The 20,971-nt window shown below is 44.5% G+C and overlaps 1 protein-coding gene across 2 annotated transcripts in view; it reads left to right on the top strand.

The window, feature by feature from the left end:
* Positions 1–2,224: 2,224 nt before the first annotated feature.
* The window catches only part of DRD2 (dopamine receptor D2), a 59,592-nt gene continuing 40,845 nt past the window's right edge, over positions 2,225–20,971 (top strand). For both annotated transcript variants that reach the window (XM_079103869.1, XM_079103868.1), the window contains exon 1: positions 2,225–2,340. The gene's annotated coding sequence lies outside the window, so the exon portion shown is untranslated. The remainder of the gene's footprint in view (positions 2,341–20,971) is intronic.

Here is a 20,971-nt window from a genome sequence, read left to right as displayed (position 1 = left end):
CTTGGCTGCAGATGTTCCCTGTCATCAATCACTCAGTGCATCTGTTAACCGTGCAGCTTGTTTAAAGAGCAAGGCGTTTGCTAATTGAAAACTAAAAGATCCATCCGTCTCACTCACAGTCAGCATGAAATCCACTCAGCCGTGCAAGATTGGGGTTAATAAAAGCAGTGCAGAACTACATGTCCTTGAGTTGGTGTAGCCCCATGGAGGTCATCTGGCCCCTGCTTCTGCCTCCGAAATCAAGCAAAGATAACCTCCCCACTCTGAAGCTGTCAGAGATTGCCCATTTCATAGTTTTTCTAACAAATCCTCATCTATTATCTTCAATGCAGACCAGGCAGACAGGTATTATCAGCCCCAATTTAATGTTAGGAACACTGAAAGGGATTCAATCAAAGTTACACAACTGATAGGTAAAAGAGTCGGGACACCAATCTAGGTGCTCCAGGACAACTCTGTCCCATTTCTGAATTTGTGTAGAGGTGCTAGATTTAATTCTTCCTTAAGTGTATTAAATTTTGGAAAGAATGGCCCAAGGGTATATAAGGAGAACACTGGGGTTTCAACCATGTCTGTAATGTTCGCTTTAAAAGTAAGTATGGCAAAGTGTTAAGATGCTTGACTGTTGTAATATCTCCCTATCAAGCTAGCAGGGGAGTAAAGGAGAGTTCATGACAGTAGTGCCAAAGGAATATGCAGGGGAAGGGGTGCATTATGCCCATTCTCCACCTCCCTCAAATGCATCCATAGCTGACCATATTTGAGAGAATTGCTGGTTTGTTGTATCAGGAGACAGGGACTGCTCCATTGTGGGATTTTGAAGTGCTCTCATTTTCTCTGGTCCTCAGCTCTCTCTTCTGAAGTGAAGAAGGATTAGATAAAAAACCAAGGTCTTTTCCAACCCTAATTTTCTATAATTTGTGGCAATGGAGGAGATTTAGTCTGTTGTGGCCCAGAGTGGCTCAATTCCAGTCACACAGGGCTGACTCCTGACACATATAGTCAATCCTTTGTTTATGATGTTCCCTCTGTTTGGAATAATGTTCCACCTACTTCTCCTTGGGAACTTGCATTGCTCCTTCCATGACCAGCTTCTGAGAGATCTGTTTTTCTTTTTTTTTTTTTTTTTTTTTTTCCCAAAGGACTTGTTTTAAGCTGCAGATGTTTCCCTGGAGATCTCTACTCTGGATTGGCAGATGTGGGAACAGAGGCCTGGTTTTATTTCCTTTTGTGACAGCTGAATTTGACCTAGAACCCAGCAAAGGGAGGACAGTCACAACTAATTGCTGAAGATGGAAAAGAAAGAAAAGGAAAGAGAAAGGAAAGGAGAGAGGAAGAAAAGAGAGGGAAAAGAAAATTCCTCTGCAGCCCAAATGACCTTGGGTGGGGCCTGCAACAGAGTACCACTTCTTTTTCTTTTCCTCCTCCTGGCCACACACACATCTGTTGGGAATCAAAGGTGAACTGGAATCCCTAAGGCCTTCTTTTGCATTTCCATCTCGGGTCACCTCCCAACAGGCTTTTACTCTGCAAAAGTCAAGCAACAGAACCCGCCACAGAGATTTCCAGACCTGAGGTCAGAAAAGCGATCCTGAATCTTTCCTGACACCTTTTCTTCCTTAAGTGACTTGCTAGATGAGAGGCTCTTCTCCAACCCTTAATCTCTGACCCCTCAAAGAAAGAGAGCAGAAAAGTAGGCGTTGAGACCGCTTTGCCCAAGGTAGCCTTGGATATACAGTGCGTTACCTGGAAAGTGTAGGAGGAGCTCCTTGGGCTCGGTCCTTGCCTCGAACCCAGAAAGCTCAGCTCCCGCCTGAAAACCAGGGATTGCGGAATCGCGCAAACCCTCCGCAGTCCCCTAAACCCGTGTGCGCTGAACAGGCACCAATGCGTGCGGCGGGGTGGGGCCTGTCCCAGGGGCGGGGCCCCGGGGCACCTCGTGGCCCGGGCGGTCCCACCCCTCCCCTCCCGCGCTCCGGGGGCTCCGGCGACGCCGCGGAGCTGTCCAGCCTCAGTGCCAGAGCTGGCCGCCTCCCGCGCGCGGCGCGCCGCCTCCGCGCTTTGTCCGCGCGCTGCACTCCTGCTCACCCGCCCCGCTGCCGGCCCCGCCCCGCCCCGCCCCGCCGCGGCCGGTCCACTGTTCCCCGCGGGCGGGAGCCGGCCGAGAGGCTGCCCGCCGGGGCTCTGAACCGCGCGGCGGGGCTGGGACCAAGGGGCCGGCCGAGGAAAGCGGCGGCCCCGGACGGCTGCCGGAGGGGCGACCACGCGTGGATGAGGCGGGAGCCGGAAGCCTCGAGCAGCGGGTGCAGTCTCTGCCCCCGGGCGCCCTATGGCTTGAAGGTAAGCCCATCTGGATGGAGCGACAGACTACCTGGACCGAGGCAGGGTCGAAGGGAGAGGAGTGGGAGCTCCTAGAGCTGTGCGGTCCGGACTAGAAGTTTGGCCACTCTGGCGCAGACTGCCCGGAGCGCCCCTCCTAGGTCGGGTTATCTACAGAGTCTCCGTCGGACGGCTTGCCTGTTGGAGGTCCGGAATCCGGCGACTGCCATCCCCTCTCCCTCCTTGATATCCTTTGCGACGCCCAGGCAAGAATGCTGCCCCCGGGCACGAGCGGATGCGGCCAGGGCAACCTTCTGGCGGAGCGCCCAGAATGAGCCCCTTAGAGCGTCTTGGGAGAGAGACCGGCTCTCAAAGATCTAGGGAGGGCACTTTCCTCCTGGCTCCGGACCCCAGGGCGCGCAGCCAGAGTTTTCCATGACCCCCAGAGGAGGAAGGATTGTTTTTGGCAACTTGGTGCAACCTAAGACTTCAGTTTCAAAGGGCAGAAGCTGAGAGAGGGAGATAGGCGGGTTTCAGTTACACCACTCCTTGCTTTGCCTCTGTCCTTGGTCCTGAATTTTCATTCTTATTTATCTTCTCTCCATTTGAGATTCGGGTTGGGAGGAAGCCTGGGATTCCAGACCCATCTCGACTTGGGAATGCAGGTGATGGTGGGGACGGTGACGAAGGGTTAATCTCCAACTCTGGAAAGGACCGCGAGCCCCTTTAGGGCTGTGTGTGAATTAGGATTCAGCTTTAAACGCCAAGGCGCATCCCCATCCCTGTCTGCAGCGGGCAACCTGTGAGTGATTTTTGTTGAGGTAAGAGGGTGCATGTGCATCCACATAACAGCCTTATTCGCCATGGACACAAGTCACAGTACTGCAGCTCCGTAGGGACAGGCCCTTTCTCTCAGCCACCGGGAAGCTGTCTGAGCAAGTCACTTTTGGCCCACCTGGCACCCCGCTACTTTTTGTGCTGGGGTTTCTGAGGTTGAGTGAGGTGAAAGGCACTTTGTAGACCCCCCTTCAGCTTCTGCAGATCCAACTATTTCTGGATGTTGACCAGGTTACAAACCTTTCAGGCTAATCCTTGCTTCTCTCCAGGGAACAAGATGCTCAGAGATTCTCTCCTCCTTCAGATGCAAATATTTGTGCTATTCCTGATTCTTCCTGCAGCATTAGGACCACTTGAAAAAGAAGCATTCTTTTCATTTTTCCCTGTGTGCAGCTGTTTAATGAGGGTAGGCAAGACAGAGACCTTGTTGAATGGGATCAATTTCAAGAGAACCAGCAAACTGATTTGCTGGGTCTTAGCTCTCTGCCTTGGACTTCTCTGTTGAGTTTTCAAAATTCAAGGCATATTTGTTTCTCAGGGATTTTGATGCTGTCTCTGAACTCAAGACATCTGACAGAGAAGAGGTTTGGGAGGGTTAGCCCTGGAGCCAAATGAGCACTATTGGAATCTCAGCCTTAGTTTTTGAAAGAGTGTTCTGAGCTCCTTCCACCTTCCTAGTACAACCTGAGAATGAAAGATGCCTGAAAAATGGAGAGATGTTGATCTGTTGTAGAGGTCAGTGCAGCATTTTTTGGGAGGGAGTGTTAGAAATAAACTCTCTGCATCTGAATCATCTGGGAATCTGGTTTAAAATGCATATTTTTGCTTCTTCCCCAAAGAAATGCTGAACAAAAACCTCTGAGATCCAAGAGCTTATATTTAAGCAATATATCTGGATAATTTCTATGTACATTGGGAAATCACTCCTCATAAAGTTCAGACTCCGTAAAAAGAATTTGTGGACATTTTAAAATTAAGATCTCTAATTTATCTCATTGTCTTCTGAAGTTATACATTTAAATTCTTTAAGCATGTGGCTGTTGGTGGAAGGATCATCCACCTGATTCAGTCCCTTTGCTGCAATAAAGGGTATGACACTTTCCTCTCCCACAGGATCCTGCCAGACTTTTCTTCCTTTTAAAACTGATTTTTGGCCTCTCCAGAGATCAGGTGGACTTTCATAAATACTAACTGCCCCTCTCTGGGGGCCAACCCCATGTGCTGGCCCTCCTCCCCTCCCCTCCTGAGTGAGTTATGGTCTTTCACTATGCACTATGCTCTGCTGACACAAGTGCTCTGGAAATGCCATGGACTGGTTATTTTAACTGAGTAGTTCTTCATGCTTACCAAGGCTGATGGCCACTCATACCCTCCTGGCAGTGACATATTGACTGTACTGATTTGATTTTTGTGTTCCAAAAACTAAGAGGCTTGTAGGGGTGAATCAGCTGGTAAGGATGTTTGTGGGGTAGTCAGTCTTCTACCTTCACCTGCAAAGTTGGATTATTTCTGTCTAAAACATGGAATTGCAATCTTGAGAATAATGTAGGAGAACCTGAAAATGAAAGAAATTCTTCTGTTCCTCCTCTTTTACCAGGGAAAGCAAAGAGATATTCAGGGTCTCATTAGAAATAGGGCCTCAGATACCACTGAGATTGACCTGCAGAAGCCAAACTTGTCTGAAATCACCATTCGCTGGGTAAACAATGACCTACAAAGACATGTGGACTTTTCCTGCAGAAAGCTGTCTCCATCTGCCTCACAGTGAAAGTAGCATTTTGGCATTGAGGCAGAAGTATGGCTGTGAAGATTGCACTGTATGTATGTACATGTGTGCACACCTGTGTGCATGCATGCACATATGTGCACATGTGGTGGGCATAATGAGACCTCCTTGAGTCAAACCTGTCCTTCCAGTAGCTCAGCCTTTCTGATTTGCTACCCTTTAGTTTTCCTTCCTTTGTGGTTTAATATCTATAACTCTCCAGCTGTGAAGGTGTTTCAGTACCTAGGATGGGAGTAAAGAATCAAAGTTGAGATTTTTTAATGCCAGGACCCCAAGCCATGTTTGCAGTATATCCCAGAATCAGGTTGTGTGTCAGCAGGTCTCAGTAACCTGAGATATGAGATCTTGAAAATAACTCAGAAGGGTGGTCCTATTTTTTGCATTTTTCTCTGAGACATTGTTTACAGGACTTTAGATCCTTAAATTATTTGGGCTCCTCAGAGATCCTTCTTGGATACCCTTGTCTACAAACAGGACAGCTGCCCAGAAATACTTAGACTCTCTCTTGCTATTGAAGTTCTCTCAAAACAGAGTGGTGTCAAGCTCCAGGATTGGACTCAGCCACCAAAGCTTCTCCATCCTCCCAGGCATTCTGCTTAGCAGGGGAACATCTGTGTATAGGAAATGCTTGGAAACCACAGGCAACAGAAAGGGCACAGCGTGGCTCAGCTTCTCAGCAGGCAGCCTCTTCTGTACGTTGCCTTTTACTTGGTTGAACCCCAGCACCATTTTCCCTCCTCCCACCCACAAGAAGGCATCTTGTGGTAGTGGGTGGACTCCAGGTTGACTTTGGACTTATGTACCCTCCAGCTCTCCATGATATATAATGGAGCCACAAAGCATGTGCAAATTGCTTATTTAGCAGTTCTGGGTGATAGACTGATATTATCTCTATCCTTTTTAGTTCATTTAATAGTGTTGAAATCCAATGTTAATATAACCCTGTCTCTCACCTGTCTCCACCACCAATGAAATTGAAGATTTAGTTCATATTTTTTAAACGATTTTTTAAAACATCACTAGCATAGAATCATATTATCTAAATGCATAGACTTGGAAAATAGTTTGATTATAGTATCAGTATATGGGATGGAGCAGAAATACAACTACGAGACTCAACCACTTGGTTTGCTTCTATTTGTGTCCACAGAAAGGAGAGAAACTTGCCCTCTGGACTACACATTTTCCCCCATTTTGTCCCTTTCCCCTCGGTCTGATAAATGGGTTAAATCAACACCCTTGGCAGCCAGGATGCCCCTGGGAGAGTACACTCTCTTCTCTCCCTAGGAGACATAGGAATGTTTCTCTGCAGAGGAGTTAAGGCCTCTACTGGCTCCAGTATACAGGGAGGAGCCAGAGATGACTCACTGGGACCTGGGGACTCCCTCCTCCCCTGGATAGAAGAGGTTGTGCTATTATAGTGTCTGGAACTCAGAGACCTAGAGGCTGCTGGGGACGTTTGGGAGGGTACAGGGCAGTACAAAAAGGTGGGAGTGGGAATGCTCACAGGAGCTGCCAAAATAGGCTGATGTTAAATTTGCGCTGAATATAGTCACCACCTTAGTGCAATTGGGTAATTTTTGTTGTAATCTGCTGATAACTGCAAAAATTCTTACTTTTCCCAGGAGGAGATGAGGAAAGTCTTTGCTGTCTGCAGGGATGGGAAAGGAAGAAGGGAAGACCCCTGACTTTCCCTGAAGCCCTCTGAGTGATGTCAGCCTGCTCCCAGACAGAGGATGAAAAGTGAAGTCAGGTTGATTCAGCCTCAAGAGGCCCCATCAATAGGCCCCTGGGCAATCCGGCCTTCCAGGGAGCTACCACTCAGCACAGAACTGCAGCTGCAGTCCTAAGGACTCTCCCCTGCAGATGTCTGGGAGACTGAGTCCTGGGGCTTGTCTATTTGTCATTGGGCCCCTTCAGAATGTGCCTGCCCTTCTCGTTTCCACCCCTGCCTGTTGTTATTGTTTGGGTTCTAAGTGGCCCAGCAGGGAAAGGCATTAGAAATGAAATTATTTTTGTTGCACGCTGTATAATTGCTTCTGTTCCTTCCTGTTACCCCAGGCAGCAACATCACTATCAATTCCCTGGGAACCCTTGGTCTGGGAAAGTAGCTTATTCACAAGCTTCCTTAGAATGGCTGCTTTTGACAAGTGGTCCTGCTCACTGGTCCTTGCATTGCTGGTCTCATCATATAGCATCCAACATTTATCATGTGCTTGCTGTGTGCAGGATACTGTTCAGCACTTGACGTGTTTTTTTTTACTTCAATTCCTAATCTCACAACAACTTGTTGAAATAGGCATTCTTATTATCCCCATTTTGCAGAGGAAGAAGCATGGGCTTAGAGAGGTAAGTGGCTTGCATGAGGTCACACCACTAATGTGTGGGGTGGAAATTCAAAGCCAGAGTATCTAATGCTTAAATAATAGCTCTTTCTGACTTATGTAAGTGGCATAAATAATAAGAAAGGGAGAAGAATAGGAATAAGAATTTATCTTCTTTAATAAACTGAAGTGACAGTGATTTTTGCAGATAGTACCAGGAAAGTGAGGAGGGGAGACAGCAGAGGGAGAAGATGGATAAAATAATCCTTTGGAATTCTTAAATTTGGGAATCAGTTAAGAAGTGTTGTTTTATACCTGGATTTGGGCCCCTTTGGATGGAATTCAATGGGAATGCACCTCAGCAAGCAATGGGAGCAAAGGGAAGGGACGCAGGTCATCTAAGTATTCCAACTTCATGGCAGGAGCAGGGGACAGAGTGTGGATTGATGATCTACCAAGCTAATCTGGAACTGTGATAACATCACCTTCTGTTCAACATCTCTTTGAGTGCACTAAACTGTCCAAAGGATGAAAACCAGACTTCTGCCAACCTCTAGGCCTTTTTGTTGCTTTCTTATGACCATGGTTGAAAATTCATTAGTCTCTAATACTAAGCTTCTTGATTAAACAGAGAGGTGTGGATGGGATGACCTAAGATCCTGTACAGACGCAGAAGTGACTCATGAGAGTTGTCTTTAAGGATTAGCTGATCAACTGTTTTCTAGTGGGCAAACAAGAGAGGTCTGGGTGTCCCTGCCCATGTATCAGTTTCTTTAGGTACATCATAAGTGAACTATTTATATGCTGCCTAATAAATTAGAATTTTTAAGGTTCAAGAGCGCCAAAGTCTCCATTAAAATAATGGATAATGATGTTCACCTTGTGATCAGCTAGCAAGCTTCTACCTGTTGTTGAACTTTACCATGAGTTTCATGAATAATATGTACCAATATTTGGTTTCTCACTTAAGCCCTTTAAAAACACCATAGTGTGCTTAGTATGGTATTTAGGTCTGTGGACACCAAGAATTTGAATCCTGATTCTTAACACTTAACTTGCTGAGTGACCATAGAGGTTGATTACCTCTATCACCTTGGACTTCTCATCTAAAGTGGATGTCAATACTAACCTCATTTGGTTGTAGTGATTAATTCAGATAACAGATATAAGGCATTTGAAAGAGTTTCTGGAAAAAGTAATTGGCCTACAAGTGTTAACTGTAATTATTGTTATTGTTAATTAAGGAGCTTAAGGAGGAACATTTTTAGCAATTGCCCTTTTGCACTAATTCAGCACTGATTTTACATGTCTGGAAATTATGTTCCTATAATTTTCACATGTCATGTGATGTGATACACTCTGGCAAAGGCCACTTTTTATTAAAATAAATATGGTAACAGACCTGTGTAGGGACAAGACTTTCCCATCTTTTCCCAGACTGAGAGAATGGAAACACTTCACACTGAGCATATCATCAAGGCTGGCAGAAACGTGCTCTCCATCTTCTGGGGACATTAGTGGCAGAAGCAAATGCCATCTTTATATTTTCTGAAGTATGATCCTGCCTGAGAAAGGAGGGCAGAACACAATAGTTTTTGACCCTGGGACTCTCCAGTCTAGAATGCTACTTCCTTTTTTCAGCTTTTCCTTCTCTATGAGTCTTTCCTTGCGGTGGGCTCTTATAACTGATGCATCTGCTTCTGGGCAGTTATAAATGCTTACTGCTTGGTGATGGTAGGACATTTCAGAAGGCATTCTGTTCCCAACTCATCTTTCTCAGATCACTCCAGTTTTAGATTCTTAACTCCCTCAGCTCTTTCATTCATTTGTGGCGAAGTCAAAAATAAAAGTGTATTGACAAGCAGAAACTAGCACCCAGAGTCCCAAGCAGAGTACATAAGGGTCTCCAAAGTGGATCCATGTTTGGATACACATCTTTCCTTGAGGACTGTGTATAGCTGAAGGTCTGGGATCACTCTGGATAGCTAATGGCACAAAGTCTTCTCTGGGAGCTAGAAGGAAGGAATGGGAGGTGGTCATTGTTCTCCATAGATCCATGATGCCCTCAGGACATCTTGGATGCTTCCTTAGTTACATTCTGTGGTAGCCAGTCAAGATGACTCCCACAGTCCTCACCTCTTGGTGTTCATGTTCTTGTGTAATCACCTCCTATGTTAAATAGGGCACACCCGTGAAACAGTAAGATAATGCCTAAATGAGAGAGTGTGACTTCTGAGGATGGGTCTTCAAAGATATCATAATGTACATCTTGTTCTCTCTTGGATCACTCTTTCTGGGGAGCGCCAACTGCCACATCATGACAACATTCCATCAGTCCTGAAAGTTCTGCACAGTGAGGAACTGAAGCCTCCACCCAACAGCTGTGGAAGCAAACTGTCTTGAAAGCAGGGCTTTCCTCCTCAGACATGCCTTCAAGATAGCCAAGGTCTTAACTGAAACCTTTGGAGAGAGCCTGAGCAAGAACTTCCCAACTAAGTTGCCTGAATTCCTGACCCACAGAAGCTATTGACAAAACATTTTAATTTTTCTCAGTTGCTAAATTTTGGGGTAATTCATTATGCAACAATAGATAACAAATATACACACATGGAGAAATTATTCTCCTTGATGTCATCCCAGCTTGTATTCTGAAATGGCATGAAGTCTGTTCACTATCGACTGTATAAAAATGAGTTGCGATTACTGGACTAAAATTGCTTCTGGTGCGTGTCCAGGGTGCCTTCAGCTTGTGTTACTTTGCAACTTGAGGGTGCTCACATCTCACATGCCATGGCCTTGAGCCCTCTCAGCTGTCATCTTTCCAGATCAGCAGCTGGTAGTTCTACCTTTTCTTCCTGTACTTTCTCTTCCCTGACTGTCTTCTGCATCAGAAACCATTCAACATGTATTTTTTTTTTCTTATTCTTTCATTGGACAAATTTTATCAAGCATCTGCTCTGTACTAGGTACTCATCTTGGTTGCAAACATGTCAGTGATCAAAATAAAGATCTCTGCCTTCCTGGAACTTATCTTCTAGTGGAAGGAGAGAAATGGTAGCAATATATATATAAAATATAAAGTACCGTGTATGTTAGAAGGTAATAAATACTCAGGAAAGGAGAAAACAGGTTAGGATTGGGGTGATGCAGAGTGCTGAGGTGGAACCCAGATGGGACCCACATTAGTAAATAGGTGGCCAAGGTGGACCTCATGGAGGAAGGGACATTTAAGACAAGTCTTAAAGGATATGGGGAAGTTAACTGCACAGAAATAAAGGAAAGGTAGGGGATCATATAGTCTGTATGCATTTTTAATAATTTTAAATAATTGTTTTATTCCTTAAGCAACAATAGTTATAACACTGCATTTGGAACTCACTTTTAATTTTCAAAACCCATAAGGCAATAATAAATAAAGTGTAAAGACTCTCACATATTCCTGTTGATCTTTACAACAATCCATTGAGGTAGCTGTTATAACTCTTATTTTGCAGATTTGGCCACTGAGGCTCAGAGAGGTTAAGTGAAACTTGCTCAGAGTCAGAGCCAGTAAGTACCAGAGCCATGGCCTTTGACATCTCTTGTACTCCTTTCTTATCTTGCCATCCTAATGCTAAGCTTTTGTTCTCCATTTCTTGTTTTCCCTGCTAGACTTGAGTTGGAGAATCTGTCTCATGCTTCTCTGGAACCTGTTATAGCCTAAAATGATGCTAAGCACTTCATAGTCACTTAAATTGTTGAGTGAGTGAGTGGGTGAGTGATGGGTTGGTGAATGACAGCTTACTTCCCCACAGCCTCACTCTTTCTCAAAGCCCAACAAGTGTCTGGCAGCGTCTGAGGCATCCCCCAGGTCTGATGGGTCAGCAAGATGCTTCACACCTCTCTTGTCCCCAGTCAGTTACCTGGCTGCCTTCAGTCATGACTAGTGTAGGGTGACTGGAAATTTTAAGTTTCTGTAGGACATGAAAGTAGAGGATATTGAATAGTTGATGCCTCCTTTAATCAGACACACATGTAGAGATGAAGTTAAGGGGTGAGCTGTCAAGGCAACTCATGGAAATGCATTGATTTAGGTCATCCTGGGGGCCTGAAGATGCACAGGATAGAATAGTTGCTGGGGTTTATCTCAAGTGCCCTGAGAGGTTTGTACATTTTGAAGCTGGGCTTATAGTTTGAGAAGCTGGGTTGATCCTCAGTTTAAAAGTTGTAATAAGTGTCGTTCTACTCAAGACCCTCCAAAAGAAGTGACAGTTTGAACTTATCTTTTCCAAGAGCACTTTTTAAAAGTGGGATGTGTACCATCTGCCCATCTAAGTTATTCAGTATAACACGTGATTCAGAGGATGAACTTGGAAGCTGGAGTGATGTAGGTTCCAATCTTGTTCTGTCACTCACAGGTTGTATGACAATAATCAAGTTACTATAAGATTTTTGAGATGTAGGGTTTTTGTTTTCCTCTGTAAAAGAGAAATGACCATGGCACACACTTGATAGGGTTGTGGGTGTAATAAATGACTTGTGCAGAGTGTTTGGTCCAGCACATGGCAAGCTCTCAGTAAACATTCTCTTTCATTTTTCTTGTCATAATTATCAGGAGGTTTTTTCAATCTATGCTCCAAATTTTACCTTCTCTCTTATGGAAGGAAGAGAGACATTATTGCAGATAAGGCAACTGGACAAGGTAGTATTTGACTCATAGAGCTCAGTTCTACCCCTGGGCCTCTCCTCTAAACCCTGCTGTCCATGGCCTCCAGATAAGGGCATGGAATATACAAGGAACTCAGTGGCTGAAGAGTGGAGCTTGAGTTGGAGATGGCCTAATGTAAGACCAGAGATATAATATGAACCTTGAAGTCTTATGAGAAACACCGATCTCTATCCTGAGGGAATTAAGAAGCTATTTTGAATGGTTGGATTTTGGTAGAATAATTTCATTGACTTGATTTGCATTTAAAAAAAATAGCAGAAGCTGCTGTATGGGGGAACTGATTATAGAGAAAGCAAGACTAGAAGGAGAGTAACTAGGAGACTTTACAGTTGTCCAGGACAGCGATGCTGGAGACCTGGATGAAGGTTGGGCAGTGGAGCTAAGAAGCCATGAAAGATCTGAAAAGATGTTAAAATTCACCAGAACTTGGTGGTTGATGGGCAGTGACAAATGAGGGGAAGAGAGAAGCCAAGGATGATTTTAAGACAATAAAGCAAGGGAGTTAAGGATATTGATAAAAGTATTTAAATATTGGGCTGATAACGTAAGTCAGGTAGAAAGGCTAATGTCCATAGGCAGTGGACATTAGCAAGAAGAAAAAGAATCCATAGACCAGTGGTGTTGGTGAGGTCAAAGAACTGGTTTATCTGACATAATCAAGTGACTGAGCTGAATGCAGAGGGAATTATGGTGACAGGGTGGTCACAGAGCCCTGAATGCCATCTTGGGGGTAGGTGATTGAAGTACATACTGGGAGTTAAAGAGACCAAAGAGCTGAGACGCCACAGTGTTTCAAATAGATTCCATCCAAATCAATGGCAGGACTTGGACTGGAGTGGAAGACAGTGAGTTAGGTGCCAAAAGCTTTAATTAAGGGTGAAAGTGAACAGGCATCTAAGGACGACAGTGACAAAGAGGGATGGAGGGGCCACAGGTGGGTGGCATGCCCTCAGAGGAACAGATTCTTTAGGAGTGGACAGAGGCGGTGGCAAGAAGGCCCAGGGCTGGGGTGAGCAGCATCCTGGGGGCACCCCCAGTTGAGGCTGGGAGGACAGGGACTCCTGCTATAATGTGGTTCACACCTCCCGTCCAGATCTTGTCATGTTGTGTTCCTCTTCTGCTCCCTCCCTAGATCACTTTCCTCTCCCTGTGTACAGAGGGTGGGAGAGAAGGAGGAGAAGAAAGGAGAAAATTGGGTGGTGAGTGGGTGTAAAGATGTGGATGAGAGAGATGAAAAGGGTGGAGGTTACAGGGAAGGAAGCAAAATGGATCTGTTCACATTTGCTGTTCCTCTGCACCCAGCGTGCCATAGCTAACCTTTTATATGCTATTTTCTTTACCTGGATGCTCTAGGTCTTCATCTTAAAAGTTAATGCCTACTGAGTCTTTAAAACTGGGCAGTGGCATCACCTCTTCCAGGGACCTTTACCTAGTTTTCCTTTCTAGCATCCCACATACCTGGGCTGGGGTCTCTATGTCTATATTTCTGTAGCATTCCATGTAGGATTGAATGAAACTGTATTGTAATTGCCTATTGTCTTAGGGACAGCACTGGGGTGGGGGAACAGGAGAAGGAGCAGTTCCTGTGCCCTGCACCTAGAACATGCTTGGAATGTCGAGAGATGTCAATAAATGCTTGTTGAATACATGAGTCAATGATGAATGCTTCCCTCTTGCAGAGCAAGCTGAGATTTGCTCAAAAGCGTATGGAACATGATGGCTACAAATCTGTGTGGTTTCTCTGAGCCCAGGGCACAACAAGGTCTTCCAGAGGAGCAGGAAGGTGGGGAAACCTGTGAAGAGCACATAGTCATGGACCTGAAATATTATAGGGTAACATAAACTTGGGGGAAGGTATTAGTTTCCTCTGGCTGCTGTAACAAGGTAGCACAGACTGGGTGCTTAAAACAAGAGAGACTTACTCTCTTGTAGTTCTGGAGACTAGAAGTTTGAGATCAAGCTACTAGTAGGGTCTTGCACCTGCTGAAGACTCTAGAGGGGCATACTTCTTTATCTCTTCTAGCTTCTCAAGGTTCCTGGTATTCTGAGGCCTGTGGCAGCATCACTCTGATCTCTGCCTCCCTCTTCTCCCTATATCTCAGTCTCCTCTCTTCTTTTTATTAGAATACCTGGAATCAAATTAGAGCATCCTTCTCTCGTCCCACCTTGCTGCCTTGTCCCTAAGATCTGTCTAATGATCTGGAAGTAATCAGTATGCCTTATGATGCTATTATGAATGACAATAATACAACATCCAAAGAGCTTCTGCATAGCATTTAATATACTAAGCACCAACTTGCCCAGTCTGCTTTCCTGGGATAAAATGGGAATGTTGGTAGCTCTGCAGCCCAGTCACTCAATGCCTTGAACCCCTCTAATTCAATATGATCACATCTTAACCCTGAACTGATTACTTCTGCAAAGACCCTATTTCCACACAAGGTCACGTTCTAACCTTATTCCAGGTAGACATGAATTGGAGGGGGTCTGTTATTCAACCCAGGACAGAGGGCTTTCTGCCTCACACATTCCCAGTCATATAGGCATTGTCTGCTTCTACTAGGGCAAGACCATTTTCCTCTCAGTCACCTGATGGGGAACAGCTGCCCATGTATCTAACTGAATCCTCATCTCCCGAGTTAGAAGGCACATAAGGACGAGAAAGAAAGCAATTAGTATGACTGAGAGTTTAGGATTAAAAGGGATTCACTGACCTGCTGGCACAATGGTTAGTAAAAGTGAAAAGTAAGAGGAGTGTGGAGGTAGATGGGGGAAAGAAAGGGGTCCCTTAAATGCTCCAAATGGGGGAGACCCATGGGGACTTGAATTCCTGGGGCACTTGGGTTCAGGCCCAGTGAGTGTGCTGACTGGGTGCAAATGTGAAGTATTTTAAATAGTTGTAAAGAAGAGATTTGGAGTTGTTCACATTTATTAAATGTCTTCTGTGAGCCAAGTTCTCAGTCTAACGCTCTCATTTCACAGATGCAAACCCTGAGGCTCCAAGCCAAACAAATTATCCAAGTTCTGAAATCAGAGTCCTCTAACTCTCAGTGTACCTAATACAAAGCGACGCTCTTCTCCATATGCTTCCACCTGCCACGGGGATTGCAGATCTCCACCAGGTGATCATCATAATAGTAACAGTTTGTGCATCTGGGCAGAGCTGGACCATGCACAGAATGAATTTCCTGAAGTCATTTTGCTGCTGCTGTCTGGTGGTAAGGGGGTTGGGGTGGAGGTGGAAGTGAGGAAGTCTTCTTGGTTGAGTTCAGCTTTGCTGGGGATGAAGGAGGGAAAACGTGTGATGTGCATTCCTTATGCAAAAGGAGAGGAGAGAGGACTTCACAGGCTAGCAGGGACTCACTCCCCGAAACAAATCCTGGAACCCAAGAGAGCTGTGTCATTAAGTTTATCCAGCTGACCAGCACACAAGGATGTAGGACTGCCTGTGATTCTGAGAGGATTTTATGGATCCTGAACATTCTTTTTCCTGTGGTCCTACCTTAGAGATTGCATGGCAACATTCGGAGCTGACTGTAGTGTCTCTCAAGTGGGCTGGGCCACCAGAGCCTAGATGCTGCTCTGTGACAACCTGGTCCATAGAAGAAGCTTAGTAATTACTCATTGAATGACCTGAGTGAGTCTGAAAAGTGAATGCCCCCACCATGACAGGTGACAGAGTGTATAAAGGAGGAAGGCTCCATCTGGGACTTGTTTTGGTGGCCTGCACTGGTCCCCTGAGCACGCTGGATATTGGATCCCCCCTGATTCTCTGATTTTCATCTCTTCTTCATTGCTGAGCAGCTACCTGCCCTCTGCGGAATTAACCCACACCCTGTCTCCATGGTAATGTCACAGCCACATGAGTCCATGGTCCTGGTAAGGGAGAAAGAAGAAAAGGGCAGAGACAGGAATGTATGTGGCCAGCAGTGTTCATGTGTCTTTTCTGAGCAGTGAAGCTCCATCAAACCAGGGAGAGAGTCCACACCAAAGGCTGGCAGCAAGGCTAGGCCAAGACTGAGAGTCCTCAGGACATTCTTTGGTCAGAAAAGAAGCCTGGGAGCTCTTGAGCAACAGGTGGAGTCTCTGTCCCTAGGTGCTTTTGGAGGCTGGAAGATTGTTATCTGCATAGGAAGGAATCACAGTCAGTCCAGGCTCTCTGTGACCCAGAAAAGTCTACCTGCCTTGGGATCTCCATAGTTTTTTCCTCCCCATCCCAGTTCTGCCTGCCTGTGGCTGCTCTCATGCTCTGCTGGGGCTAGAACTGGCTGAGCAGGGCAGGAGACTAGTGCAGGGTCCCTTGAAATAGCTGCTGCCTACTTTGGCCCTGGGAGCAGCCTGACCAGATGACCAGGTGAGAACTAACAATGGAACAAGATAAACAACTTGTCTAACAATAGTAAATTTGACAGTGCATCTAATCATGGCCTCTAGGTTTAACCACCAGACACAAAGGCCAGGAAGACCTAATAGAATGGGCACAAAAGGCAAAGAAATGAAAAACAGAGCTACAATCCAGTGTATTTCTTCCAGAACTGTGGTACTACTCTTGTTGATCAGCTAATTTGCTAGACTCACAAGTACCTCTGTCAGGGGACAGGAGTCTTAGATTCTGGTTTTGGTTTTTCCCCACTCTAGTTGGTGGTCTAGGTATATTAAACTTTCTTGTGCTCAGATTCCTGATTTCTAAAGTGATGAGAGTTGATTGTCAACACACTTTGACCACAAACAGCTGCCCTGTGCCAGTTCCCTCTACCCAGAGTTGCTTTTGAGAGTCATAAACCTGGATATAAAACATATACTCTTTTTTAAAAAAAAATTATTTCATTTGTTCTAATTAGTTGTACATGACAGTAGAGAGCATTTATACATTTTGATAGATCATACATAAATGGAGTATAATCTCATTTTTCTGACTACACATATTGCAGGATCACTTTGGTCATGCAGTCATACATGTACATGAGGTAATAATGTCTGTTTCACTCGACTATCCTTCCTATCTCCTATACCCCTTCCCCTCCCTTCATTCCCCTCTACCTAATATAAAGTAACTCTACTCTTCTCTATCCCTGTCCCCTTGTGAATTAGTTTCCACATATCAGAAAAAACATTTCACCTTTGGTTTGGTTTATTTCACTTAGCATGATATTTTCTAACTCCATCCATTTGCCAGCAAATGCCATAATTTCATTCTTCTTTAAAGCTGACTAATATTCCTAATATTCCTTTATATATATATATACATATATATATATATATATATATCACATTTTATTTATCCATTCATCTGTTGAAGGGCCTCTAGGTTGGTTCCATAGTTTAGCTATTGTGAATTGAGCTGCTATAAACATTGATGTTACTGTGTCACTGTAGTATGTTGATTTTAAGTTCTTTGGGCATAAACCAAGGAGTGCGATAACTGGGTCAAATGGTGGTTCCATTACAAGTTTTCTGAGGAATCTCCCTACTGCTTTCCATAATGGTTGCACCAATTTGCATTCCCACCAGCAATGTATGAGTGTACTTTTTCTCCCACATCCTTGCCAACATTTATTGTTGCTTGGATTCTTGATAATTGCCATTTTGATTGGAGTGAAAGCTTAGAGTAATTTTGATTTGCATTTCTCTAATTGCTAGAGTGATGAAGATTTTTTCATATATTTGTTGATCATATACATTTTTAACATGTTCATTTTATAGGTAGATGCTCTCTTGTTTGTAGTAGTATTCAATTTACCTAAGTGAATACTATCTACCACTTAAAAATATGTACTAGCTAGGCTCGGTGGTTTACATCTATAATCCCAGCAACTCAGGAGGCTGAAGCAAGAGAATTGTGAGTTCAAGGTCAATCTCAGCAGTTTAATGAGACTCTCAGCAATGTAGCAAGAACCTATCCCAAAATATAAGTAAGTAAGTAAGTAAATAAATAAATAGCTCTGGGGGAGTAGCTCAGTGATAAAGTACTCCTGGGGTCAATCTCTAATACCTTCCACCAAATATCGACTATATTATCTCCTTATATACATCATCTTTAATCCTTGTGATAATTGTAAAGAATAGGATTTTTTTCCATCCTACAGATGAGAACACTGAGACTCAGAGATATTAAGTAACTGAACTCAAGACCACACAGATGGTAAGAACTGAAACTGGTGTTTGAGCCCTGTTCAGTCTGATCCAACACTGCCATCCTGTCCCTGAGTCACATTAAGTTCTGCAATGTGTTATGTTTAGTTTCTTACTTTCAATGTAATATATACTGTATGTATGGTAATGATTTGCCTTTTTCTCCTTCTTGCATCGCTGCCTGCAACATGTGAGGGCCATAAAGCAATCTTTTTGCCCTTGTTTAGTGCACAGTAGACCCTGAACTTTTCTGGAGTAAATGTAGGAATAAATGAATACACACATGCCAAAATTTTGCAACTTGGGTAAGTTAGAGACTATTTTTAAATATGTAAGTGTAGCCTGCAGTGGTATGCACAGGAGTGGACATTTAATACATGCCAATTCATATACACGTACTGCACACCTACACCTTGACCAGTGCTTGCTTGTGGTAGGATATGCACAGTGTAAATTGTGGTGGCCACCCACTGTTTTGGACCCCAGATCACTACTTACACACATCCTTTTAAATAAGTTAGTGCTATAATCTTGGCTGACACACTGGCAGGAAGAAGGAAATCTATATGCCAGTCCAAGGGTGAACCCTCTGGCCTCACCATCAAAAAGGGCTGTTTCTCCTGTAGGAAACACTGAGCAGCAGTGAACACAACCTTTCTTCTCATGTTTTCTGGGTGATCTCTGGAGGCCCACACCTGGCACTCCATGTGCCCATGTGCAAGTAGAGTCAAAGCCTTAAGTGAAGAAAATACTGAGAAAAGCATTTATTAAAGGACGAGGCCTGGAAAATGATCCTTATGACTGAAAAAACCTGCACACTAGGTGTGTCTTATAGGGATATGTATGTTTATGTAGGAAAATTGCTGAATGCCCACGTTAGACACCATTTAACCAGCTGAACTGTTGCCTCAGGCAGTTGTTTTTCTAATTGCAGGTCTTGGCTGTGTCACCAGCTAGCTGGGCGCCTGAGGGAAGCTAAGAAAGTCTTGTTCTGCCCTTTTAATTTTTTTTTAATAGTCTGGCCTCCCCCCTGCTCAGGAAGGCACAGGTCTTTGGTGGCCCTCCCTAGACCAGCAGGGTCCTGTCCTGTCCTGTTCCATCCCCTGGGCGCAGCTCTAGGAACCAGAGGTGCTGCTGTTAGTCTCAGCTTCTAGGGCTGAAGAATAATTGCCACAGGCTCTAATGAGCGGGGCCAAGATGACAAAGCCCATCACTGGTTGGAGCTGCTACCTGTAAAGGGACCAGGATTAGCATCAAGCCAGTGGCCTGGACAGCTGCCACTCGGACAGCCCATAATTTACAAATTAGATGTTTCTGAGGCCTGGATTTTGTGGCACAGACAGAGCTCAGAGGCAGCTCTGGCAGAAGCTGCCCAAAACAGACAAGTGAAAATCTTACAGGAAAAGTGATTTCATTCATAGTCAACAGGGTCTCAGCTGTTCTTTTCCCCTTTTTTCTGTAGATGCAAAGGAACTTTTTTCCAGGAAGGTCTCTGGATGCTTTGGTGCTGGTCCTAGGGGTGATAGTGATGGTGGGTGATTCCAAAGCCCCAGTCTTAGGGTACCCAACCTTGCAGTTTGGAGGAGTAGCAGGAGGTGTTGGAGCAAGTGAGGCCAAACTGGTATAGAGCCCATTCTATTGTGTTCTTTCAGCTCGGCAGTACTGCAAACCCTGTAGATTCATCCTCAAGTTTTCTGACTACAAATACTCAGGACTGTGCAGTCCATGAAGAAGCACTGCACTAGAGAACAGGGCCATTGTATTTGATTGCTGAGCCCTTTCTATTTACTTGTAGCTTTCTGTAGCCAAATGAATATAGTACACTCATTGAAAAAAGCTACACACTCTGCATTAAGCATATGTCCTTTGATCATCCAGCCCACTGAGGGAAGAGATTGCATTTGATGTGGCTACCAAGCCTCACAGAGGTTGAGTGACTCATCCAAGGAAGTGGCACAGTCAGGGCTCAAATGCAGCCCTGTCTTTCCGGTAGCTCTTAACAAACTCTTCTGAGTCTTGCACTGGGCTGTTGCTTCGAAGTGACACACCATCTTAGCAAAATGCTTTGCATACAGTAGGCACAGATGCCTAATTGCAAAGTGAAAAGCACGCGTACATTTTCAGAACTCACCTGTAGAGCTGGTTGGGTCATCTGAGCTCTGTCTCCTGGTCCAGTGGCTCCTTTGTCAGGTGGCAGCCCCTCGGATAATGCACATGGTGGCCCACAGTGAGCCCCAGTTCATTCATTCGTTTTCTTTCCAGGGGGTGAAGTGGGATGCGAATTTCATTTGGAATTACATTTAAAAAATTTTTTTATTGTAGTAAAAAAATGAATAACAAAATTTACTTTCTTGACCACATGTATAGTTCAATGGTGTTAAGTATATTTACAGTGCTGTACAGCAGGTTCTGGAACATTTTCATCTTGCAGGACCACTAAAAACTAGTTCTCTGTTTCCCTGGCCCCCTATTCCCTGATCACCAACATGCTTTCTAGTATAATGCCTCTTGATTGACCCATATTGTTATAAATTTCACTATTTTTTATGGCTAAATAGTATGCCATTGTATGTAAAGAACATATTTTTAAATTCATCCATTTGTTGATGTGCATTTTGGTTGTTTCAAAATCTTGGCTATTGTGGTATGCTGCATTGAACATGGAAGTACAGACATTCTTCCACATACTGATTTCAACTCCTTGAATAAATACTCAGAAGTAACATTGTTGGATCATATGGCAGTTCTACTTTTAGTTTTTTGAGGAGTCTCCATACTGTTTTCCAAAATGGCTGTGCTAATTTGTCAACATTGTACTGGGTTTTCTTTTCTCAGTGTCTTTGACAACATTTGTTATCTTCCAAC

This window comes from Sciurus vulgaris, assembly GCF_902686455.1.
Source record: "Sciurus vulgaris genome assembly, chromosome: 11".
NCBI classification, from domain to species: Eukaryota; Metazoa; Chordata; class Mammalia; order Rodentia; family Sciuridae; genus Sciurus; species Sciurus vulgaris.
This window is presented reverse-complemented; position numbering and strand designations above follow the sequence as displayed.